This window comes from Silurus meridionalis, chromosome 6 (assembly GCF_014805685.1).
Source record: "Silurus meridionalis isolate SWU-2019-XX chromosome 6, ASM1480568v1, whole genome shotgun sequence".
Lineage (NCBI taxonomy): Eukaryota > Metazoa > Chordata > Actinopteri > Siluriformes > Siluridae > Silurus > Silurus meridionalis.
The window spans coordinates 6027040-6032823 of record NC_060889.1 but is presented as its reverse complement, the minus strand read 5'-3'; the positions used below and the strand labels follow the sequence as shown (position 1 = coordinate 6032823).

The 5784-nt window shown below is 38.4% G+C and overlaps 1 long non-coding RNA gene across 1 annotated transcript; it reads right to left on the bottom strand.

The window, feature by feature from the left end:
- Positions 1 to 3708: 3708 nt before the first annotated feature.
- On the bottom strand, positions 3709 to 5124 carry LOC124386881. Its single transcript, XR_006926042.1, has 3 exons — positions 4585 to 5124; positions 4246 to 4454; positions 3709 to 4146 (listed from the first exon to the last, which is right to left on the bottom strand). It is a non-coding gene; the product is annotated as an uncharacterized LOC124386881 (long non-coding RNA).
- Positions 5125 to 5784: the final 660 nt, after the last annotated feature.

The following is a 5784-nucleotide window of genomic DNA, read 5'->3' as shown; positions in this document are numbered from 1 at the left end:
CTTGGGGCCAGTTGTTCAAAAAGTTTAATCTGGATCAAAATGATCCGGATTTGGAAAGCCCACTTTTTCCTATTTTTCAAAGCAACATTGGACTTGATCACCCTGATCCAGATACACAGTTTTCAAGATGACCAAATCAGGATTACCTGTGCTCTAAATAGGACAACATATTACAACATCGCTACCAGGCGCAATGTGCCGCTCTGTGATGATGTTTATGATGCACCTGAACCTGTTGAAGAACCAGACCTACCTCTGGCATTCTGTCAGAATGAGGGACTGACTGGACGTATAGTAAGGGATGCAATTGTTAGACATTATTTTTAATCTCATCTCTGATGATTGTTTCTTTGAAATTAATATACGGTGATGAATGACAGAAAAGTGGAATATATTATTTTTGTTTGTTATTGAAATCTGTTTGGGGGATTATTTTATATTTCATTATTATTACTTTACTATACTGAATAGCTTAATTTATAGCCTATGTCTACTATATCTACTTTATCTACTTTATTTAATTTAGCAAAATATAAATAAAAGTGTATATATACTAAATTATACAATTGTATTATTTGACCAATTTTAAAGTTTTACTACATTTTCCTCCTGGAATCCACCTTGAAATCCTACCCCCCTGTTGGGATCAGGATAATCCTGTTTTTTTGGATCAAAGTTATCCAAATCCTACTGACAAGTTTTGAACAACACAAACTAAAGGTTTGATCCAGATTAAAACTAGGATTGGATTCCGTGATCTAATCTGATTTCAGATTCCTTCTTTCCTTTTTGAACAACCCATTTTCAAGATTTGATCCAATCCGATAACCAGAGAAATGGGCCTTTTGTGTACATATAAAAAATCTTGGATCTTTGAGTTCAGCTCATGAAAAATGGGGGCAAAAACAATAGTGTTGCGTTTGTAATTTTGTTTAGTATATTCATAGCAGCTGCTCATTCGGACAAAGATGCAGGACACGTGCATTTATTCTCCATAATTTGGCCAGTTCAGAAGCCTTTGGGCGAGAGCATGCGTTTGCGTATGCATCTGCCACGTTCACGGGAGAAGGAGAGCAAAGACAGATCATCGCAGAGGCCGAATCTAGGGAAAAACAGAAATGTCTATAAAGGAAATTCTGTGAGTTATGTAACCCACAAACAAATGTCACAATGGAAAGGCACAAGTCTAATATGAGAAATCAAAGCCGTGAAACCTTTTCAAATTATAATAAACTGCAGCAGTTGTGGAGGAAAACACAAAACAAAAAAAAAGAAAAATGTTTAGCCCTATGGTCAGCAGTGACATGTAATAAATGAAACCCCATTTTCTTTGAATAGACAAAGAAAAGCAGTAAATCAGCTTAAACCAAAGGATGATTCCACAGATAGTACAGATGAGTTCTTCTATGTGGATGTCAATTGTTGAAAAAAATCATCAATGCTGACAACATTTAATTCCCCTTTTGGAAGATTTTGGTTTCAGCGCATGCTGCTTGAAATCAGTACAGCAAGTGAGGTTTTCCAAAAAGCCATTGAGCAATTATTTGCAGGCTATCCATGTTCTATAATAGTTGATGATATTCTTGTGGGAGGACAAAATGTAAAAGAACATGAAGATAACCTCAATAAAGTTCTGGATCGTGCACAAAAGGTCAAGGGACTAAATCCTCTCAAATGAAAGTTTCGGCTGTCAAAGGTGTTACGTAGGACATGTGTTCACAAGTGAAGGACTAAAGCCAGATCCCTCTAAGATTAAAGCAATTACACAACTGGAGGCCCCAGAGAATGTTAAAGCCCTACAATGGTTTCTATGGATGGTCAATTATCTTGGAAAGTTTATTCCAAATTTCAGCAACCTTTCAGCACCTTGTGAGAGCTGACATGTAAAGATATCGAAAGGTGTTGGCTCAAACAGCAACAAGAAGCATTTGACAAGTTAACGGATTGCATTACAAACCCACCAACATTAAGATATTATGATGCTCAAAAGCCGGTGATACTGACATGTGATGCTTCACAGTTTGGGCTTGGTGCGGCATGTCTCCAAAAAAATGCTCCTATAGCATATGCATCACGCACTCTGATGCAAACTGAGACATGTTTAAATTGAGAAAGAGCTCCTCGCGGTAGTCTTTGTATGTACAAAGATTTATGACTACATTTATGGAAAACAGTCCACATTGAGACAGACCATCAGCGATTACTGACAATACTCAACAAGACACTGCACATGGCACCAGCACGATTACAACGTATAATGTTTAGGCTCCAAAAGTATGATTTTGTGATAAGCTACAAGAAAGGGAAACAAATGTATCTGGCTGATACCCTCTCACGTGCACCCATAAAGACCACAGAAGCACTAGGTAGTGAGAAGTCTGATTTTGAGGTGATGTCAGTGGAACATCTCTCAGGGCGTGGTCAGTTGAAAAAAAAAATACATCTGCAGATCCAACATTCCAACAGCTTTGCAGAACAGTACACCAAGGCTGGCCAGATCGACAGTCAAAGCTTAAACCTGAACTTTGTCAGTACTATCCATACAGAGATGAACTAAATATAAAAGATGGGATTGTGATACCCAGGTCACTACAAAAAGAATATATAACCATTTTGCACAAAGAAGACTAGTTTTTTTATTTGCTGAATGTAAACCCTCTGTTGTGTGTTCTTTGTATGGAGCTCTGTATGAAGGCCCGACTCCCAACCAAATGTTTTGGCCTGCCCCAGCCTGCCTTGACCTTGCCTTCACCTTGATGAATGGGTAGCATTGGTGACTCACCTTAATGGCTTGGTGCAGTGATAAGAACGATTGGGGATTAATCTCTTAGGAATTAAGGTGGAACACTTAGATTCAGATCAACTAATCTGTTATTCAAATTGGAGTATTGTAGGGTCCATCTGTTGTAAATATATGGCTGCTAATGATGCAGATGGACATATTATTGAACAATAAAAGAAAAACATTACTAAACCCTCTTAATGTTTTTTTTAAGATAAAAAAAATGTATTTAGAAGTGTTGAGCGCTACATTGTTTTAGGATTGATTATTGCAAATGAACTTTATATGTTTCTATGTTTGATGATGATGATGATGATGATGGTAAGGCAGACCATAAAGGCCTCAGTTGGAGTGGTAATGATGAAGGATTACATGCATGTAGGGACAAAATTTAATTTGTAATTTTTTGTATTTTCTATGTATTAATCATTTTTTTGCATTTATATCAAAGGTTCTGTCCCCGGTCCCCTGGTGGTCTAGTGGTTAGAATGCGGAATATGGTCAGGGAACCAACCCCAGCCACTCTTAGTGCCAGTCCCAAGCCCAGATAAATGGGGAGGGTTGCATTAGGAAGGGCATCCAGCGTAAAAACATGCCAAATCAAACATGCGGATGATCTGCTGTGGCGACCCCTAATGGAAGGGTTCTGTCCCCATAAAGAACAGCCTTAGTTGTAGAGCAAGGGATAAATAATAAATGATTAAAGTGGCCACTGTTAATATGAACAGGGCCTCACTCTTCTTTTTCTTATTATTCTATATTATTCTATAGTATTGTTCCCATTTCCTTATACAGTATATTTAGGAATGCAATGCCTAGCACACCTTTGGTATTTCATGTTTTACTGCCATGAAATGAAATGAATGAAATGAAAAATCTAAGCACCATGCTGTTTATTTGTGTTGCATGATCAGGTTACAGAGCACTGCACTGTAATGTAGTAATTCAATGGTGGGAGGTATTGTTTATATAGTGTAAGATAGGAGCATGCTGTGGTCCCTACTGCACAAAAAATCATAAACAGGGTATAACCTTAAGGATCACTCCTGCTAATATAATTGAATCTATGAACTATTATAAATACTGAAAAGCACAGTAGAATACAACAGAAATCAGTAGAGCTTTTTTTTTTTTTTTATTTTATTAGATTTTACATTATTTATAATATTATATAATAAGATATTATAGTATATTTGTAAAATGTACAAATGTACATTGCATTTAATAACTAGTAATTGACAGATTTTGCATAATTGTCTCTAGATCTTGAATCGCCTCCTGACTTGGGTGGTTAGATAGAATCTTCTGGTGTCTTGATAATCTCCAAGGTTTTTTTTCTATCAGTTGACTGGTCTCACAGATGCCTAAAAAATAAATAATAAAAACAATTAATTAAAAAAAGTGTTTATCGTATATCGAGAACTTTAGGACCAATATTAAAAATTATGAAAAAATCATCATACCGTGCTTATTATCATCTGCTTGAGATGTGTTTACATATATGGCAGCGCAGATCCAAATATCATTCATGGTGTAAAGCATTTTGAAGTCAAGATACTGGAAAGGTCTTCCACGTGCGTTATCGTAGATAATCCAGATGTCCTCAGATAACTTAAAGCACATATATATGTGCTGTTCTTTCCCAACCAGCAAAACCTCCAGCACAAATGTCCTGTGGAGAAAGATGAATGGATCTAAACAGTTGAACTTTAAACCTGGGACTATTAAAGAATGTATGTTTAACAAATCTAATGTATTTTATATTTTTCACATTTTTTTGAAAGTCACAATTTCACTCCTACCATAGTCATTGCTATTTAAAATGTCATTGCCTACTCCTGTTCAGTCATGCTCCTGTCTATAATAATAACTACCCGGCATCAAAGGGAATTCCGGGAGTGTAGCATCATGCTTTTCATGGAGTCATGGCTAACCAAGCTAACACCGGATATGACCGTGACTCTGGATGGATTTGAATTACTGCGCACGGACAGAACGATGGAGAGCGGTAAGAGAGAGGGAGGAGGTCTGCCAGTGTTTGTGAATACTAGATGGTGTAAATCTGGTCACATCACTATTAAAGAGCAGATCTGCTGTAAGGATATTGAGCTGTTAGCCGCTAGCATGAGGCTGTACTATCTGCCCAGGGAATTCTCGCATGTTATCGCGATAGCTGTGTATATTCCCCCCTCTGCTGACGGTGAATCGGCATGCAATGTCCTGCATTCTGTTGTTAACAGACTGTTAACACAGAGTCCAAATGCCCTTCTTATTATCTCTGGAGATTATAATCATGCCCCTCCATCCTCCACTCTGCCCTCATTCACCCAGTATGTTTCATGCCACACCAGAGAAAACACTGGATTTATTCTATGCAAACTCAAAGGAGGCTTATACATCAGCATTTTACATTTACATTTGTGGCATTTAGCAGACGCCCTTATCCAGAGCGACGACCAGCACCCCTCACCCCCTTGGGAAGATCGGATCACAACCTGGTTCATCTTCTACCTGTGTACAAACCCTTAGTATGCAGGCAACCAGCTGCCTCCCGCACAGTGAGGACATGGTCTGATGAGACCAGTGAGGCTCTGAAAGACTGTTTTGACACAACTATGTGGGAGGAATTGTGCAATCCACATGGGGAGGATATTGACAGTCTAACGGACTGTATCACTGACTACATTAACTTCTTTGTGGAGAATACTGTACCCACCAGGACTGTATGGTGTTTTCCCAACAACAAACCATGGATCAACCCTGATATAAAGACTCTCCTTAAAGAGAAGAAGAGGGTTTTTAAATCAGGAAACAAAGAAGAGCTGAAAACTGTCCAGAAAGAACTGAGGAAGAAGATCAGGGAAGGAAAAGCTTGCTACAGGAGGAAGATGGAGGATCAGCTGCAGCAGAACAATGTCAGCGGTGTGTGGAAGGAGCTTAAAACCATCACTGGTCATAAGGAGCCCAGCTCTCAGGCTGAGGTTGACCAGAAGTGGGTGAAT